The sequence below is a fragment of the Silene latifolia genome, chromosome 9, assembly GCF_048544455.1.
Source record: "Silene latifolia isolate original U9 population chromosome 9, ASM4854445v1, whole genome shotgun sequence".
Taxonomy (NCBI): domain Eukaryota; kingdom Viridiplantae; phylum Streptophyta; class Magnoliopsida; order Caryophyllales; family Caryophyllaceae; genus Silene; species Silene latifolia.
This window is the reverse complement of record NC_133534.1, coordinates 15,565,226-15,587,041: the sequence shown is the minus strand read 5'-3', so window position 1 is coordinate 15,587,041 and position 21,816 is coordinate 15,565,226. Positions and strand designations below refer to the sequence as shown.

At 37.9% G+C, this 21,816-nt stretch overlaps 1 long non-coding RNA gene across 1 annotated transcript; it reads left to right on the top strand.

The window, feature by feature from the left end:
• Positions 1 to 1,279: 1,279 nt before the first annotated feature.
• Positions 1,280 to 8,177, top strand: LOC141599209 (uncharacterized). The gene is made up of 4 exons (XR_012523763.1): positions 1,280 to 1,382; positions 4,721 to 4,888; positions 5,126 to 6,001; positions 7,738 to 8,177. It is a non-coding gene; the product is annotated as an uncharacterized LOC141599209 (long non-coding RNA).
• The last annotated feature ends 13,639 nt before the right edge of the window (positions 8,178 to 21,816 follow it).

Sequence of the window (21,816 nt, the reverse complement as noted above, 5' to 3'; positions counted from 1 at the left end):
AAAATCTGACAAAATTAAGGGGTACCACGAAAAATTTTCGTATCTCAATTATGAAATTTTTTTTTGAAGAAAAACAACGTACAAATATTAATGAAGAGTATTTGATCATATTATTAAATTTAAATATAACTATTAGATATAATGAGTAGCAATTGTCCGTATTCGGTATTCGGGATCTGGTTGGATGTCGAACTAAGTGGAAAAAAGATAGTGTAATTCTGAGTATGTTATTTGTCCCACATTGAAAAATAATGCAGGTTTGATGAATATATATTACGTATAAATAGTAGAATTGTCCCACATCAGAAAAATAATCCAAGTTTGGTGAATATATTACATATAAATAATAGAATTGTCCCACATCGAAAGATTAGTATAAGGTAGGGTGATTATATGATTATAAATAAGAGTTAATCCACGTATATATTAATCTTTTATTTTTTTTGAAAGAGATATTTTAATAATATGTAAACCAATCATTAGACATAGAATGTAAACATTAAACCCTTATAACGTTTTTTTTTTTGCATTATAAATAAGTTTATTACCCCGTTGCAACGCACGGGCATTCAAACTAGTATTACAATAGTTAGAACCCTACACAAATGCTTTGTGTGTCTTTCTATTTTTTATAACTTTTAACTCTTTCATTAATTTGCCATAAATTCAAATTCATCATCCTCTTTAAAAGCTCAATCTTTTACTTTTATAAAATATGAGTATATTAGTATGAGATATCGTGGAGGGTCTCATGTGTCAACTTTATTTTTGTTATCGATTCATAGAAACGACTCATTTTTTAGCTCAGTAAAACATACCTAAAATATGAACGACTAAAATAATTATAAAGATAGACCACGAATAAAAAATGGAAAAACCATCAAAAAACTAAAGAAGAAAATGCATGAACGATCCTTAAACCGAACCCGTGAATTTCACGGGTCACAAAACTAGTTCTTGTTTAAAATGAAAATATTCATCTTATAGTTAAAACGGTTCAAATATTATACCCACTAATATAGATGGATGAGGAGAATAAATATCAATAAAAATTTAACCAACCTATCAAAATAGTATGGTTAACCGGTTTTAGCTATAGCTATACAAAAGATAACTTAACTTGATAGTAACTCAAACCGAACCCAACTCGACTTATCACCTGACAATACCCCTAACCCCCACATAACACGACCTGCTTTGACTGGACCCATAATTGAACCAAATACCAGATTGTCCCCGAACCCTGGTCCGCCGTTATGGCGCCTTCATGCGTCTAACAGTTTCGGTTTCACCCCAAATTCCCAAACTTTGGCCATTTGCCCGCATGTCCTCGTCTCTTCACTGATGAACGGAATTTGGAATCCAATCAATCAATTATCAATGTATGTCAATTTCTTCTCCTCCACTACTTGTTCTTTATTTCCTATCTTTTGTTTTATGCTTCAAATTTGCTGATTTATTTGATATTGTGATTCTCATGTAACACCGTTTTACCTAAGCATTGTCTCAGTTTCTGATTTATTGGTTCATAGGTGGTAGTTAAGGCTGCGTACATCCGACCCCCTTATCCCGCAATTTGCTAGAGCCCATGAGGCACTTGGGTAATGTTGTTATTGTTGTACGAGGTGATTTTATGATAAGTATAGTAAAATTATACTAGGGTTGTTCACATAAGTGATTATTATAAGATAATTAATTGCTCACATAAGTGATTGTTTAGGTGATTGTTTGCTAATTCTGCTATTATTTCAGAAGATGTTACTTCTGATGTCCCTTCCTCATATGTTTTATATAATTACATTTGGGTTATTCAAGTATTCAACTACGTTAGCAAGTTTGAATTTGTTTAGAGAAGTAGTGAAAGTTTTAGTTTTGGTGTATAATTTACGAGAATGAGAGCGTTTGGTTGACATAAAAGGAATAAGCAATTGCAGCTTTAAGCTGAGCCAATGTGTTAGGTATTGTCTAGTGAACTACTTGAAGCTTTGATTTTTAATCAATATTGTATGAGAATAGGTGTTTGAGTGACACTGCGTTTCATATAATTGAGGTGATGAATTAGGTTTGCTTGTTTAACTCCGGAGATGGTGTAGCTTATCGGTATGCTCAATTTACTGGACAAGTTACCTCATAATGAGATGTAGGGAAATATGGAAACTAGCTGCAATTTGTGATACTGTCGTAGAGCCTGAACAGTTGGACTCATTATTGTTGTGCGTACCCCATGAGATTAGCGTAGGCGTAGCCAAGAGGCCGCGGTGAAAGAGGAGTGATGCTTTTACTTGGTACAATTTTATAGGTGCTCATAAGCTTAAACAGGCAAAGAAGTATTCTTTGTGTGCCCTCAATAGGCCCATGGGATCTTACAGTGTGATGGTATTTTAGTCTTAAAAATCAATTTTGATGGTCTTAGCTAGGGGGTGACTCTTTTGCGCTTATATTATCACGTGTTCAGGTTGTTCTGTTCTAAAATATTGGGAAGAACACATATAGGGACTTTGAAATTATGGAAAATTAGAATGTTCTTGAAATGTTTTATCTTTCTGGTTCTTTTTATGGAAGATTTGATATATTATAAGAACACCTTCAATCATTTTTATATATATGAGGTTAAAATGGCATTCTTGTTTGTAATGTCTGAAAGCTCTAAAACCCACCTTTAACCCCTTATTGTTGCCGAAAAAAATGAAGTTTCTTCTTCTTCGCTTCAAACATATGTTCAATTCCTTACACAAACATGACGGATGTTTTCCGAAAGGCAAGGGGGATTCATTAAAATAGAGTACATAAAGGATGAAATGAAAGCTAACCATTGTCTTCTTTGTTTTGTATAACGCCTACATGAAGGTTTTGTTTGATGATAATAGAGATAAGGAGGTGACTTTGGTCTCCAAGGAGATTCCCCCGACCAAAATGGAGTATGCACTTAGCTAATCATATACGGAGTACCTAATAATAATAATATTGGTTAGAACATTTAAGGAGTCCTATACTTTTGTGACATTGTTTCAACTGGTTTTGTGAACGCCCTATTACTATAAACTTCAGTACCATTAGAATCTCGTCTTATTTCTCTCTAGTGTGATCACTTTGTAATCAAGGCGAATCGATGAGGAAAATGGTTGAATTCCAGCTTCTCTACGTAACCAAATCCTCACATTGGACACTATTTGAAAAGGAGCGCTCATAATTCATCTTCTGTTTAATGTCACTTGCAATCCCTTTCAGGCATTCACAAAACAGATTAGCTGACCCCCGCCCCAGCATTTTTTTCTTTTTTCGCATCATTTAATTTTCAATTGCATTATAAGAGTACATTATAGTGTATGTTATTTTTTGCTGATTTGAGACACTCTTTTCCAAGTTGGTGTAAATAATTTATTTATCAAAGTAAAATACTCGATCTTTTTATTTATCATTCTTTGTGTAATGAATCCCCATATACAAGTATTCACGTTTAAGGCCAAGTGAAAATGTTCCTGTAGCCCTGTAGGTGAACCTATTGCGGGTATATACGTAAAATGTTACCCACCTATTATACCGATATCCGGCTCACTTGATTTTTGGATCTTTCATATTAGAGCAAATGTTTGTTATGAAAATTGAATATATTCTTGATTAATTTTTCTTGTTTGGAGTTGTAACGTTTAATGGGATTTCATAAGACGCCTATGTCTGAGATTGCTCATGTAGGTATTTTGAGCCTTAGCGCTTCATTTTGATTTGTTCATCACGTGTTTGAGGACTTGAGGTTGATTGAGATTATATTTGTACACCTGTGAGCCTATTTATTCCTCTTTGCCCTCTTTATTTATATGTTTGAAACTATACGCGGTGCTTTAAAAATTAACCCAACTCCGTAGATGATTGTGAGCACTAGCCATGACGTATCCTGTTAAGAAGTATGAGCATTAGCCATGATGTATCTTGCTAACAAGGATAATACTAGGAAATAAATACACGACTTTTGCAAGTAACATTCACAAGATTGTGAAAGTTGCCAAAATCAAGTGCACTTTTGTATACAGTGATGTAATGTCAGCTGTATTTCTTTGATGAACAAATTATTGGGCGATAAATTAGTCAAGTTTTACCTAAAACTAAGAGTGCTGCATATCAACAGAAGTTTATACTACTAAAGTAACCAGAAGTTATCATGCAATTGTAAATGTCAATGTAAAAAGAAAGCAAGCTGGGCTGGGGTTGACAACTTGTTTTATGGATGGGAAGGCGCAGGGTTAAAGTCGAAGCTAAGTTTGTTCTTGGTATCTTTTAAATTGTGTCTAAGACGGCGTGGTTTGGATTCAACCCGATTGGAAGATAATTGTATTAGTGAAGAATTGAGAAATGATTTATGATGGTTCCGAAGTTTCTAATACTGAATGTTCATGTGACCAATTGTTGAGAAATCTGTAGGCGTTTCTACCACTTGAACGATGAACAATGCCATAGAGCTAAGACTCCTAAGTACTCCCTCTGTCCCGTCATTTGTTGTCCTTTTCCATTTTCGTGTGTCTCGGTCAGTTGTTGTCCTTTCTATTTTAAGAATGAACTTGATGAGCAATGGTGCACTTCATATCATCTCGGTAAGCTGGGATTAGAAACATATTATACCTTCTCTTTTTGGTCAGCACATTACTGAGTATACTATCTTAATGGTTCATATAGCATTCACTTCCGAGCTAATCAATTTATTTATTTTTGCGCAAATACAAAACAGGCTCAGGTTGTATTTGTAGAAGTTCAAGTAACTGGAATGCAACCTGAGAAAGCTATGTGGAATATTTTTGGTGGAACATTGTTGCAAAGCAGAAGCTGTGGTATCCTACTAATTTCATGGCTCATGAAACTTTGGATATTGATGAGGATGATATGCTTCTTCGACAAGGTAGCCTCATATCATTGTTGATGAAAGTGTGACTTTAGAATTTGAGGAGATAGAACAACTTTGTTGCCACTGACCGCCTATTTGTCGAATGCTATCGCATTATAAGTTGTTGGACTCTGAAGGACAAATACTACTGTAATGGTCTTCAGAAACAGCATAGATCTTGCAGGTAGTCAAGGAAAATTTGAATTCAAAGTCGGGTTTTTAACCATTGTTGGTCGCTTCTTTAATTTTTAGGGCTTACTTGGAGTTGGGGTTCTAGACCATCGTGGGCAGGACAACTGCTACTGTAATTGCTAAATGCTAACAGAAATGGAGATAAAAACAACGTGAAAGTGTCGAAAGTGGTGGTGCCATATGATATAGGATCATCCCCATCTCTTTGGAGGAAATCAAGGGTCCATTGCCGAATCAGTGGTCTAGAATAAATTATGTAATGGAGAGAGGAAATAGAGAGGAGTAGATTGGCCTAAGCTTAGATCCCAGTCATTGATTATGTAACGGAGACGGGAAATGGAGAGAAAGAAATTGAGAGGATCATGACTCATACTACATGGTGAAAATATCCGGCGATGGGGAACTATTACTCTCATTTTGGGGTAATGCACTATCCGCTGGGGGAGATGGGTAACTATTACACCCAGCCATTATTCTCCCTTGCTCATTTTCGTCCTCCACTACCACCACTCACCAGTCACCACTCACCACTAGTTTCCTCATATTCATCGGTGTACACTGGTGTTAATGGACGCCAGTCCTGCTTCTCAACGGGAATTCCAGATAGAAATCTTGAGACTTCTAATGCCATGGAAACAGAAAGGTATTCAGGGGACAGCAGCAACGTACTATATTCTAGTAAAGGATCTTCAAATCAATCAAATGTGTGGCTGAGCTGCCCAAGGGAAAAAGAGAAGTTTAGATATGCAGGATCATGTCACAAATATTGTTCTTTGAAAGAAACAATTATCCGCAATACGTTATTCGCAAAGTTCGTGGTGTGGATTGGTGTCATGATACACTGATAAGATGACCTATGCTCCTACCCTGTTGCTGGAATCAGCATAAACACTGTGATGGCTTCCTTGCTAGCTGATTGGAGATTACTTACCCTAGGTAAGCAATTTATTTTTATTGTTTGCTTGCGTAAGTTGCATTTTTGCTAATTGCTTGATGACTAGCTTGGGCTCATGTCAATTCATCTTTGCTAATTGCTTGATGACTCGTATGGCATTGCGTCAGTTTGTTTGCGACCTATCCATTATTATAATGATAGTCTTATGTGACAAACTTATTATTGATGCATTATCACTTTGCATAATTGAGAAAACAAATAAAGAAAACAGGAATGAAGCCTAAAAAACCTTGCCGTTGTACGGCATAAACAATATCTGTCTCTATATGCTTACTAGGACAATGGTGGATTAGATTCCTTGTTTTGTCTGGAGTTATATTAACATGTGGTTCTTGTTTATAGTTGTCATTCCGTACTATTCATGAATCTATTATCAATCAATCATCGCTTGATCCCTGTTGCACATGATTTGCCATTGTGATTATGTTTAAATGAGTGTTTATGTCTTACATGTATGTGTACCATAGAGCATATGTTCTTTGGCATAAAAGGCGAGCCGGGTTCCTTTCCTTGTCCTTTCTGAGAAACAAGATGGTTGCTGAAATTTTGCATTGTTAAAAAAAACGAGACACAAAGACAGCACAGTATATATGATCCACCCTTTGTGTCTTGTGTCTACTACTAGGTCACGATATTACTGGTAAATGGTAGATAATCACAATAACTAGTTTATTAAGGTCGTTTTCTTTCTAGCTTTTGCCATTTACCTAGGTCGCCAATAGGAAAATGTTAGTAGGATACCATGAATAATGCAGACTTAAATAAAATGGTTTTAACACACACCAGGTTAGCCATGTCATCGTGATTCGTGGATCCCGTTCTTCTCTTACATATTTTTTATTTTGTAAAACTTTATGGTAAATAAACAAATGTGGTGAGATCAAATGAATGGAATAAGCATCAGTTAATTAGGCACATACCATGAATAATGCAGACTTAAATTAAATGGGGTGGCCTAATTAACATATGTAGCTAATGATTCAGCAGCCACGAATCATTGTCTATATTTTATTGGGTGAGACTAAATTTCATTTTAAAACATATCCGGATCGCAAATAGCCGCTTAGGCTTTCGCATACGGCATAACTTCCGTCCTTGCTTCTTGCATTCGCTGCTATTGATCTAGATGATAATCATATTATATGCATGTCATGCTATGCTGCGAGATTAGAATACAACGTGTGGATATAATTAGATTTAGAAGAAAGAAGTAGAATAATATTGGATTATATCCTTTCTTTTATCATCACTCAGGAATATGGCATATATCCTATATCTCTAGATTTCTGAATCACTTCAATCTCATCCATCTTTGCTGACAATTGCATAGTTAGTATGAATAATGAATATGTTCCGTTTCAATAGTCTTTTTTCTTGTCATTGTATTTTGTCCATTTGATGAGTGCTGATCTTGGAATAGATGTAATTGAATGTAGGCGTGACGCAACATGTATATTATGGCCAACGGACAAGCCAGTTAACGGGTTTAGGATGTATATCACGAAGTATGGTTTGTCATTGTATTTTGACCAAGCGGGCAGTATTAAATGGTCGACCTATACGAAAATGAATTGTTTATATCTGCTTTATTTGCCGGTCTGATGGGCTGGATCCAATGAGTCGTCCTGCCCATGAACGAGTCTAGTTTTGTATACGATGCAATTCTCTTAGGAAAGTTTTCATTATTCGTCATCCACAAACTTGTTTGTATTTTCAGCACAAGGATAGATAATACGTAAATAATCCGAGCTCCACTCTAGACAGGAAAGCATATGAATGACTGCCACTGGGTGATAATCGGATCCACGAATGTTGGAGCAGCGAGATGGATACGAAAAAGCAGTCGAGGAAGTGGATGAATGAAGGAAGCCATAGACAATGCAGATGATTGCACAAGGGAAAGGTTTCGATGTCGTGTGGTTAAGTAGGTAACTTAAAGTTTAAGCATATGTTGTTTGTGATAATGGTATCAAATGTCAGAATGCATTATAAGAGTGATGGTACTGATTAGGAATAACAAGAGATCTGGGAATTAAACAATTGTTTGAATTTCTGAATTGATTCTTTTGGATTGCGTCATTGTCTTTACTTGTATCCAAATTGCTGAGTGGATTCCATTTACTGAGATCAGCAGGTTCCACTGCTTTTGCAGCTTGATTTTTGCCTTAACTTTGGGAATTTTAACTTTTACTCCCTTCCATATATTCCATTCGGAATTATATACTCCCTACGTCTCAGTCATTTGTTTGTTTACCTTTGATTAAATCCCTCACAAATAATAAAAAAAGACAAATAAATGAACGAGACAAAGGGAGTGTAAGATTTGTTACAGTTTTGTAAGACGATACATTAACTATTTTAATATAAATGTATAACTGGTGAAATTAATGGTGTTTTACTAAAATTACTGTATCATTTAAAAAGCCTTGCCAACTATACCGTATTTCTATGAGAGACATTATTGTCTTCAATAAATGTGTTTAGAACATGTTATTGTAAAATCATTTTATAAGAGACTTAGGTTAGGTTTTTTTCGATTGATAGGAGTTGAATTGAACTTAATGGAGTTGAGTTGGATTGAATTGAACTGAACCTAGCTGAAAATTTGTTGGAAAGAATAATCTCTTAGGTTGATTGCCTATATTGAACTGAACCTAGCTGAAAATTGGTTACACGTTGGCCTGTTGGAATACAACTCCATATGAGTATCAAATTCGTAAAAATTAAGTTCTCATATGAGATTCATGTGAATCTAGCAAATTCGTTTGATTGCCTATATAGAAATTCAATTATACAGGAATTTGTAATTACTGAGGAGGCTAGTAATCAAACTCCTCCATCGTGAGGGGTAGAAAAATCATGTGATTTCTAAGCTACTCAATTTCCCCAAAAAAGGGCGGCAACTAAACAATTTCAATTTTATAATTTATGGAATTTTTCATTTCCTATATTTTATAGGGGGTAACCAAACGACGCATTATACTTTAACGTGAGTGCCTAGAGGCTAAAGAGGATGGCAGAGAAAGTTGGAAGAGAATTGTTTTCGTAATTTTTTTCTCGTGTTTTTTTCGAACTAAACAAATATTTTATGTTAATTTTATTTCATGCGTTTGATTAAAATACCTCTTACATACAATCAACACACGTATTAAAATAGTGATTGAAGGAGATATACACCCATAAAAAATGAATAATTAAAAAATGAGGAGAATAACATACTATCCGTCACAAGTTATGCACATCATAATCAAGCATCAATGAAATTAACCAATGAGTGAATATTCTATCAGATTGGAAAGCTATACCTATCATAATCAAGCATCAATGAAGAAATTCGAAGCGAATCCTCCTATAAACTGTCATTATGTTATGCACAAATTCTCATATGTGACGAATAATATCCGTCACAAGTTTAGGGTAAGATTATTGGTAGTCTTGAGACAAGACTTTGGTAATCCTTAAGACAAGACTTACTCAAGACTACCAATAATCTACCTAAATCTTAATAAAGTCTTAAGTTGAGTCTTGAAAATCCAAGATTCAACTTAAGACTTTGGGTAACCCCACCATAAACTGAAATTAACCAATGAGTGAATCTCATGTGTCATTTTTTTTTTGTGAAAAAAATGAGTAAGTAGAAAAGTAGAGTCTGAGGCAAGTCTGACGGATAATGTATAAAATCTGAGGTGAGTCTGAGGCGGGTCTGAATAATAAAAAATAATAAAATTAGTGGAAGACTGATGTGACAGGGTCTTAAGACTTGAGAGAGTCTTACTGATAATCTCACCATTATGACTCGTCAAGTAAAACTCACTTAGGTAAATAAAGACAAACCATTTGTGAATTGTGATTCCCTAAACACTACTTTTGTATTATATACCCATATGGATGATACTTAAGCCGTCACAAGCTTATGACGGATATACTCATCACTAGGGAGACTTATTGGTTTGGCTTGTCGATACTATTAGGTGAATTTTGATAAACCTATGAAAGTGATTAGATAGAACAATTTGGAGTGGAGAAAGGTCACGTAACTTAGAGAACTTATTTCTTGATTTGTTGATTCATGAAGAGATGCCAAATAAATTTGGCAAATGTAATTGACGTAGGGAATCATCTTTTCAATAGCTATAACATCTTCGTTTTACAAATATTACCAATACAGTTACACCATTTTCGTATCAACTCTTAACATCGTGTTATACGAGTATATTTTGAAGGCTCATTTAAATTGGGAGTAACTATTGTTAAATTAATGGAGGTTGAATATTAAAATGAGAAAGATAGTGTAATAATTCCTTCATTAAGATAGAAATGGGGAATATACCTTCTCAATTAACTCTTTACCTCTTCATAAGAGCATTGTGGACAATAGGTCCCGGGTTCGAATCCCCCCTCCCTTATATTGTATGCGACTTAAGTGCGCGCTTCGATTGACCAAAAAAAATAAAAAAAATAAAATAAGAGCATTGTTTTTGTGACGGGGGACCCACAACTACTACTTTTGGTGGGCACTGGGTATACCGCCAGATATATGTGATAATCTGCAAATCACGTATACCAAGTAAGTCAACCGCGAGTGACAGATTCGAAATCTAGAAGACATAGCCTCAGGCCATACACACTCTACAAGATCGCTCTTAGGGAGGTTTGAATTTGAGTTCTTTGAAAATTTCACCTAAATTTTAATCACTAGATTTCAACCTTACGGGCCTTCATAAGAGCATTCATAGCAAGAAGATTACTCATTGTTGTTAACCGGAAACACCTCGGCACCAAAAAATAACCTCCCTCGTTTATTTATATTTTGTATTTGTTCACAATAAAATGGCAAGAGAACTTGTGTTGTGCAAATGTGTAATACTAGGCCCTATTTTTTGAACTTAAAATCACCCCCTTTAATTTATTTCAGATTTTAAGAGTTTAGTTCAGAAAAATTTTGATCATATACATTCCGTTCAAGTCTTATTAAGTTCAAAAAAAATTAAGATCCTATAAATCCAGTTTAGATTTGATAAATTCAATTCAGAAAAGTTCAAATTTTATAAATTTAATTAAAAAAAAAATCACAAAATAACATCCAAAATAACGGGACTTAGTAAAAGTATCGCCACCAAACAAAGATGGCAAATGAGAATCCCACTCACTATCGTTAATAATATTCGATTGTGATTGGTAATATGCCGTAGTAAGTTAGTAACTATATTAAGCACATGTACTAATCTCTATTGTTTGAGGTTACTTGACAAGCAACGTGTATAAATGCAATCGAATTATAAAATCAATCTTTCATTTCGTTTCTTCCAAGTTTTTTGGAAGCACGACATTGTAAATTGTAATCTTTACGCACCCCTCTTTTGGCTTTGAGCCTTTGATGTATCGATTTTCCTACTTCTCACCTTCTAACTTAGTTTTGAAAATTATGGCAACTTAATTGAGTGTACAAGGAAAACGGAACTACGTGTAAAACACAAAAAAGAGGTGATTGAAGTGACCATTATTGACAAATTTAACATTTAACATTCTATAGAAGAGAAGCCAAAGGTTTGTATAATTCGAATTATTATTGTGTAAGGCGATTTTAAATTAATATTATGTGTTTGGGCCAAATTCTACACATTGGACCGGCAAGGAAATGGGTCTGTCAAGACCTATAAGGTAGATTGGACCGAGTACTCTAATGGCCTTAAGGAGCCCGTGAGCTGGAGGCGATCAGGCGGATTTCAGGGAGAATGGAGGGAGCCAGGTTCTAATTAGCAAGTCGTGGGCTGTCATCAAGAAGAAGCTCAGGGAAGGCGGGATCCAACTAGACTTGTCGTACAAACAACCTAAACCCTACTAGGGGTTTAGGTCCTATATATATGGCGAATAAGGGAGAAAGATTAATCATACACACATATACAAACCCTACATATTGTGCTAGCTAGAAAGTCGTGCCGCCATACTTGTACTCGTCCTCTATATTAAAAGCTAGTGCAATCTTTGGAAGGGTACCGTCCCTTCTCGCGGTCATTTCCCACATTGGGTTTTGCGCGTCACCAAATCTCTTGTGTCAAGCTTTATTTACGTCCTTACTCGTTTACTCGTCAACCATACAAACTACGTAATTCACATATAGCGCATGACCACTTTGACCTAGTTCAACCTAATTCGGTAGAAAAATACCAAAACATTGTGTTTGAACCATTTTACTACTATATTACTTTTTTTTTGGGAGAACTAATATAATACTAAAATAGTAAAATGGTTGTAAACACAATTCTATTAGTGGGAAAAAGTATCTACTAAAGATCTCGTTTTACGATAATCCCCTATTTACTAAATAAATAGGCGAAACTCCAACTTTTCCCGCCTAAAAATAATTCCTAGAATAGTGCTTGGTAATTTTAGCATATACTATATGTGTGGATATGATAAGTTATAAATGGATATAATCTTTTGTATTTAAATATTTATAACATTTAATATTTCATAATCTACACAAATTTATCTCCGATATTTTTAGGATAAAGAATTTTTTTTAAAGAATTTATTGATAAAAAATTACTAACTTTTTATGATAAGAAGTTGCGGCTAAAAAATATGGTATTAGTAAATATTTGTTAAAATTCACTGACTTTTTATCATAAAAATTTGCAGTTAAAATATACTTATGTTATATTAGTAAATATTTGTAAATTAACATCATTAATTTTGCAGTAAAAAAAAATAAAAAAAAATACTCATATTTTTAGTTGTTACGATTTAAACTTTTATTTATTTCTCTAATCAAAGTACATTAAGGGAAAACATGAAAAATAAGTAAATTGTCAGTTTAAATTCTATAAATAATACACTAAAAAGTAAAACTCTATAAATACCGTGCATATATTGCACGAGGTCTATATTAATAACTCTATAAATACCGCGTATTCATTGCGCGAAATCTAAACTAGTTTTATATAAATCATTCTTTACACGAGTATTTGTAATATAATTTACACGTGAAGCTGATGAAAGTAGTTGCGAGTAGTTATATTTATGAAGAGGTGTCTTTCATAATCAACTAATAATAATAGGTTAACAGATTAAAGTGTGGAAATAAACATCAAGTAAAAACTTTTTTTGGGGGTGTTGATAATTAGTATCGTCTACCAATAACTGGGACAATCTCCTTCGAGATACTAAAGGCAACTCAATGAGTAGAACTCTCCCATGTTTATATTTTCATTGTAATAAGTCAAGAATTGAATATTTAACCACTTATTTTAAGGATGAGAGCCTTTGTTATTCATATTTCACACCAAACGACTTTGATGCATATGAGTAAAAACAGAGAAAAAGGAACATATATCGGATGTACTACCTCCAACTTTTTTGGTTTTGAGCATATATGTATATTTTTTGAGTTTTTTTTACCTCAAACTATATTTGTTTTTGAGCAAATTTATATATATTTTTTTTAGCTTATTAAAATTTATAAGTTAGATTTTAATTTTTTTTCCATCACTCAAATTTTTATAAATTTATATGTTTTTGAGTTTTATTGTAATTTTTTAGAGCTTCATGTTTAAGTGAATAAACTCAGAAACTTTATAGTAAAACTCATAATTTTTAAAACAAAACTCAAAAAATTTATAATAATACTTAGAAACTATAAAATTGGTGGTAATACATCAGATGTATAATCTATCTACTGGTAAAAACATTACTACGTTTAACATACACCTACTTTTTATTTAGACAATTTCCAATCTATTTTATAATGGAGTTTGTTTTGCGATAATAATTACGTCATGTAACATTTGGTGAAATGAGTAAAGCGGAGATATTTTAAGTAATTCAACCTTGGAATATTAAAGCTAAATTATAGATTTTGTGTCCGCATCTCCTGTCAATTACTCCCTCCGATCCAGACCAAAGGTAACATTGACTTTTTGACACTATTCATAGTCATAGAGAATCTTCGATATTATTCTTAATCTATAAGACAAAATATATTCATGTGAGATCTTGTTTGATTCATCGTCATAAATGTTATAAGAATATCAATTTTTTATAATTTTTAATAATGTGTAACTAAAAATATTTATGTTGCAAAACGTGTCTCGACAAGTGTGAGAAAGTCAATGTTACCTTTGGTCTGGATCGGAGGGAGTATGATTTATGAGTACTTCTCCTTGTGACACATTAGTATGGGTGCTCGACTTCGCCCGGGTTACCTGTATTTAGCATTAAAATATATTTTCAATTAACTAAAACTATTTAAAAGTTGCATAACTCATAAATATCATTAATATATTTTTCTATGATACGATGTATATTTTAAAATTACAGTGAAGTAAATTATGAGACAAATTCACTGCTCCCGCTATTAATATTTTACTTAAATCGATTGCTTAGCTAATTTTCATATATACTTCCTTTTGTTCTTAGAATTGTTAACTTTTATTACATTCGTTATTATTACTTTTACTTTCACTACTCCCGCCGCAATTATTATTACCTAATTATTGTTACTTTCACTACTTGTACATTAATATTGATAATTTCACTACTCTCGTTATTATTTCTGTTGTTTTCACTACTCCCACTCGCTGCTAATATTGTTACTTGGACTATTCAAATGAGGGATTACTATCATATTACTATATCCAATGTTACTATAATTCATTTCACACAAATTCTCATTATAGATGGGCACTATCCGTCTATACGTATAGACGGATACCATTTCCCCTCACAAAATACTCATTTGCCATAAAGTGGAAAGCACATGGGGGTGTCCCACCTTATCCCCCCTACCCATTTTATTAAAGGTCTTTACCCGTCTGTTCGCCCCACCCGTCTATACCAAGACCTATTGTTCTTTTCACTACTAACAGAATTACTTTTACTCTTTAAGTATCCAATGAGTGATTACTATATCCAATTAAGGTTACTTTTATTACTTTCACTACTCGAAATAAATATATTACATATATGCATTAAATATATTACATATATGCATTAAATTAATTAAGTCGAGATAATTATGAAATATTATATTGATGGGGCATATTCTGCACCCGCTGACCGAGTCAACATATTGAGGAAGGTCAAAGCTAAAAAGACAGCAAGTCAACATATTAACAGCCTAAAAGCCTCGTTTGTCGGCCGACACTGGTCTCGGCACGGCAACTAGCCGGCCGAGAGGCATATCCGTGTACTCACATCCAGTCCCCTCGGCATGGAGTCAACCAGGCCTGCCGGCCTGTCATGGGTCCCTCGGCCGAGGGTAAGACAGTCTTTCCACCTGCTACGCCACTTGGCCACTACGTGACAAAAGGTAAAAGTCTATAAATACTCCACACCTCTCATTGAGAAAGAATCAACTGAATAATCTGGTAGAAACTCCCTTATCTCTCTACTATATACTTTGCCAAGTTAACATACAACTTATCTCTCTAAGTTTACTGACTTGAGCGTTGGAGTGAGTACGTTCGGCCCCAAGCCGAGCCCTCAGTTTGTTCATCTTGACAGAAAAGAGTGAAAGGAAGAGACAAGCAACGACATCATTCTACAAGCCCAAGTGGTCACAATCCTGCTCCGGAATTACACCCGGAACAATTGGCGCCGTCTGTGGGAAAGATACTAAAAGCTAGTCACCTACATTAAAAAAAAAAAAAAACAAAACCATTCAGCGAGCTAAGAAGATGTCAAAGCAACAAGAAACGGTGAGTGAAGGAACTGCATTCTTCCAGGATGACACGTTCCATAATTCGAGATCGGGCGATCCCCACCTACGAGTCACTGAACCGGCGTATGGGATGCCGAAAGAGCCAGAAACACCGCTGCCTACCGTCCAAGTCACTGTCATGGGACATGTGGTCGATGCGGCCAAATTAAAGCTATTCCTGGACCTGATGGGTAGTACGCCGATCACCCCTGTCACGACGACGGTGACGGCAGCGCATCCACAGGTGACCAGGGCCCATAAAGTGACTCCGAACAACTTGTCCGGAGCGATACAAGGAGCTGGCCGTGCTAAAACGCCAGAAGAGCCCGTGGTGCCAGTGGCAGACCTGAGTCCTTCCCCCACCCGCGGGAGGACAACGTCGCCGCGGCAACAACGAGGCCACCCTCGAAGGAACGAAAGAAGTCCGACTCACCAAAGTCGGACAACAAGAAGCCCTTCCCGCCAGAGGGAGAGAAGCCGGACTAAGGTTGCGAGGAGCCGATCGCCGCGTGTCATTCGACACGTGGCCAGACAGTCCCTCAGTACCTATGTCCTCGAGATCCCTGTGCCGACTAAGCTGAAGCTGTCGCCCTTATCATACAAAGGGGATAGCGACCCAACCGACCATACCGAGGCTTTCGAGTCGTACATGTCGGTATGGGAGTAGCCTGATGAGGTGTGGTGCCGAGTCTTCCCAACGACCCTCCATGGGATGGCTCAGAGTTGGTACAAGGGGCTACCTAATGGTTCGGTATACTGCTATGCCGACCTGAGAGACAATTTCATAGCCCAGTATGCTTGCAACAAGAGAAGGGCCGTGGAAACATCAGATCTCTTAACTATCCGACAGGGGAAGGACGAGTCCCTCCGAAGCTACGTGAAAAGGTTCGACGCTAAGGTTCAGCAGATCCGTGAGCTGAACACCGAACTGGCGGCCTTCGCGCTGATGAAAGGCCTCCTGAAAGGTGAGTTCAAAAACGAGCTGATCAAGTGCGAAGACCTTAACCTAGACTCCGCCAGAAAGATGGCCGACCGAGCCGTAAAGGTGTAGGACTATCACAAAACCTGGGTAGGCCACAGTGAAGCTGGGCACCCAGAGAGGAAGAGCCGCCGGGACAACACAGATGAAGGTCGCCGTGACGGGAATAGTCACGGCCTGAGAGATTTAATAGGAAACAGCACTCGGCTGGCGCCGGAGGGAGTTCGGGACCGTACAACCAGAAGCGGTACAGTAGTCTCACCCCCCTGGTCGCATCTCCAGCCGAGGTCTTTACCCTAAGCAAGAATGATGGACAGAAGTGGGCAAGGCCCCTCAAGGCGAGGGGGGACGGTGACGCAAGCCAGTTTTGCGAGTACCACGGCCACACCGGCTACAAAACTGACAACTGCCGACATCTGAGGAACGCCATCGAAGAGCTGATCCGAAAGGGGAGCCTTAGCAAGTATGTAGCTGGAGGCCCAGGAGCAAGCGCCGACGGGGCGAATAGAAAATCGGTTTTCCAACGGATGGGAGTAATCCAGGTTGTCATTGGGGGGAACGAGAACGGTGGGTCAGCTAATGGGCACAAACGGCACCTGAATGAGTTATACCAAGCCATCAACTTTGTGCCTAACACAGCGATCCCCGCTTCCACCATCCCCGATATAACTATTGGAAAGAAGGACTACGAAGGAGTCGTCGCCCCGCACAGCGACCCGCTTGTAGTCCACCTGAATATAGCCAACCACTTGGTCAAAAGGTGCCTGATTGACACAGGCGCCTACACGAACATCATGTTCAGGGAGTGCTTTCTTAATCTCGGTCTGAAAATTGGAGACCTGAGCCCCTGCACTAACCCGCTATACAGCTTCTCTAGGGCCGGCCTGGTACCCCAGGGTCAATCAGATATCCGTGATGTTCGGCCAAGCGGATGCGGCTAAAAATGTTTTATTTGAGTTCGTGGTTATCGATGGTTCGTCTGCCTACAATGTTCTCATAGGCCGGGTCACTTTGAGCGAGGCCGATGCAGTGATGTCCATCCGGGCCCTGACATTGATGTATGTCTCGGACCGGGGGGAAGCATAAAAGCTCGTCTCAAAGGACGAGAGAAATGAAATAGTCAATATCCAAGTGTCTGCCAGGGGGTGCAACATGCAATCCCTCAAAGTGGCGAAGAAATCGGAGAAGGGGAAGAACCCATCCTTGCAGCAGGAGGGTGATCCGATGAATACTAATGTCGGCATGGTCGAGGGAGCCGAGACCGAGGAAGTGGAAATTGACCCAGGGCGCACCGTAACTGTCAGTGTCGGCCTGGAGCCAAAATTCAGAGCTGATCTCCTAGACCTACTGAGGAAGAACAAAGATGTCTTCGCATACTCAGCTGCCGAGATGCCAGGCGTGAGCCGGGAGGTGATCGTTCACAAGCTGAACGTACTCTCCACCGCTCGACCTGTCAAGCAGAAAATGAGGAACTCCTCGGCCGAGAAGGATGAGGCCATCAAAGCTGAAGTAGACAAATTATTAGGCGGGCTTTATCATGCCTTGTACTTACCCTGAGTGGCTAGCAAATGTTGTAATGGTGAGGAAATCGTCAGGGGCGTGTGTGGACAGCGGGCCGCCCACGGGGGCGTTTGGTGAGAAACGAGGGACAAGCGTTTGCATTTTGTAAGGAGTCGCCACCAATTTTTATGGGAAATTGGAACCGTTCGAATACCTCGTGTCATGTCAAGACACAAAGTAGTGACATGAACACTAAGCAATCGTTACCCTTAGCATTCTATGTCTAGAATGACTCTCGTGGATGCCAATGAACACGGGTGCTCACGGAGATCTGGAGTAAGGGGTGAGGGTACGTATTAGGAAGCTCTTTTGATCGAACACCTAATCCCGCCCGCCTCGATAGCGGCCTCTACTAATGATTAGGGAAGTTATTCGTACTTGATATATCGTCGGCTATATGCATGCAATGCAACATCCAAGTTTTAATCCTAGCATGTGAGAATTAACTAAGTCGGTTGACACTTAGCTAGGCATACAATTGATGTCGAAGTTGGATTTAATGCTCATTTACATGTGAAAGCATACAAATGATAAAAAACAATAAAGATTACAATGATGAAAATTACAATAATTACAATGGGAAAGGCGATTTATGTCGAAAATACCTTTAAAACGGATAATTTGAGAAAAAAGGAATAAAAGAATAAAAATAAATAAATTACGAACAGGAATTAGCGATATTACGGATATTAGTTAATTAATACGTAGACTAAACAAACTAGGTCAAGGCAGAAAGGAGTTCAGAGACAGAACTCAACCTGGAACAGGCGCAGCAGAGACTGCGCCCTCTGGAAGAGGCGCAGCAGTTGCTGCGTCTGTTCCAAGGGTGAGTTCTGGCTGTGAAGCCGGAACTGCAAATCGTTAATGTTAATTGTTAATCTTAATGGATTGATTAGATTATATGACTCGGATGAAAGTGATTAACATGTTATTTAACATATGAATGAGTCGTAAAAACAGTAAAACATGAATGAGACGGAATTAAGATGAATTAATTACATGGATGAACGATTAATTAATGACATGGATTAACAAACTAACTAAACAAATTAATTAAACTAAACATAATGAATGATGGCGAATTAATAAATGCAAATATATCAATGACGAATCTCAGAAACCCAATATTGAACGAATTGAACTTCTAAAATCCGGGTTTGAATATTAAAGACGAAAACCCGTAAATATTGATTATTTAGGATTTAAGTCGGAACAATGATGAATTAAACATGTTAATGATGAACGAATAATATACATATGAAATTATTAATGACGATGTGAACGAATCAACGGAAAACAATTGAAAGCAAATATAAACGAAAGACGAATTACGGAGGATTTAAGAAGAAGAAAAGAAGCGAATCTGCGCGGCCCTCACGAAGAGGCGCAGCGAACTAACGCTCCTTCAAGAGGCGCAGCGATTCTTGCGTCTTTTCTCGACGTCTGTCTACTGGAAATCCGTAAAAACAGGTTTTAAAAGCACGGTTTTAGAAATCGGTTTTAATTAGATGTTTTCGACATAAACCTTACAACGATGAATAAATAAAATACAATAAATAAAGAGAATTATACACCCTCAGACTTACATGTTGACGGAACGAGATGAACTAAGTATCGACTAGTGAATGCTCGACGCGAATGCAATGAAAGAGTGCCCTCGTAAGAGGAAAACGATTAATTAATTAAGTTGATTGATGTGGAGTTGGTCAAATTGGTCGGTCATGCAACGGAGAGGCTGGTACCCGGAAAGATCCGAGCTTACGTGGTCGGACGTCCAAGCACGTAGGCGCCAATTAGTAAGAACGAAGTCTAGAATGCAAAGGGAGAAGAGAAGGGTGGACACTCGCGTGAGAAATATGAGGAACGAAAGCTCCTATTTATACTAATCACGCGGAGGAATTATGGTAAGACTAGGACACGGAAAGAAAGATCCGGAAATAACCGACTTAGGTTAAACGCGGAAACTTGGACAAAAAGAAAGCCCTGGGGAAGAGGCGCAGCAGGCACTGCGTCCCTTGGAAGAGGCGCAGCACTTGCTGCGTCCTTTCCCGGGTAGGTTCCTCTGCGCGTAGAAAACGCGTTTGACAGCCTGTCGTATTTTAGGCATAACTTTCTCTACAAGACTCGTATTAAGGTGATTTCGGTGGCGTTGGAAAGCTAAAAGAAAGATCTAGAACTTTCTGTGAAATACGCCTGACCCACAAAAGTCGTTATGACCTCGTAAAACGGGCCTAAAGATTGGGTTGTCATTTTAACTAAATGAAATGCACATTTTGTAATGTAAACTTTTAGTTTAGCCCAATGAAGTGACATGGGACCCAAAATGAGATATAATCTCTACATTTTATGACATCCTAACCTTAGGTAGACAAGCACATTGCTTTGACTCGGGTTTTGACGGTTTTAAGAAATGAAGACGGTTTTTGACCCGGACTCCAAATGTACTCTAATTACTGCCAAAACGACCGTATCGGCGCGTAGATGACAACTAAGAGGTAGACATTAATGTTTGAGCAATCACTTGACAATAATCTTACGAACTGTCACAAATCGTTCCGCGAATCAAACATGCGGCCCAATCATCACCGGGTGGTTTGCGGGAGGTGCAGAAACGAGGTGTCTACAGAGCCCCCACTTTGACTGAGGCTTGGACAAGGCGAAAGTCAAAGTATAGCCATCAGGTCAATCGAAGATTACAACCTGACGACTATAGCGACGCGAGGCGGCTCAAGGGGTCTGAACCAAGGACCTGTCGTCGGGAACATTTTAGAGTCTGTCGACTATCGGGGAGGGTCGTTTAAAGTCCATTAGACTACGTAAGGAAGCTCGCCAGCCATAAGAAGAAACCATACCTGAGATACCCCTGGGTGAAACGGGACTGAAGACGCTTCGGCAAAACTCTTTGATCTGAAGATAACTTGGTGTCTGAAGGCATTAGGGGGTCACAGGGATTCTGAAGAAGCTTTTTAACACTTTCGAAGGCTAACTCTGAAGGCTATCTCTCACTGCTGAAGGGTAATTCTCTCTAAAGGGAAGGCTGAAGGATACTTCTCTCTAAAGGACTGAAAGGGGACTTAACTGGGGGGAATCTGCCTGTCTCTGTCCTCAAGCAAACTCTCACTGGGGAATGAAACGATGATTTTGGGGAATCTGCCTGTCTCTGTCCTCAAGCAAACTCTCACTGGGGAATAAAACGATGACTTTGGGGAATCTGCCTGTCTCTGTCCTCAAGCAAACTCTCACTGGGGAATAAAATGATGATTTTGGGGAATCTGCCTGTCTCTGTCCTCAAGCAAACTCTCACTGGGGAATGAAATGATGACTTTGGGGAATCTGCCTGTCTCTGTCCTCAAACAAACTCTCGTTGGGGAATAAAACGATGATTTTGGGGAATCTGCCTGTCTCTGTCCTCAAGCAAACTCTCGTTTGGGTGAGCAATACTGCAAAATACCGTTATATTTGGAGAAAAATGACGATTAGGAACATCTTGATCGTCATGGAAGAACCCTTGGTGAGCAATACTGCAAAATACCGCTGCGCTGGAGAGAAATGACGAT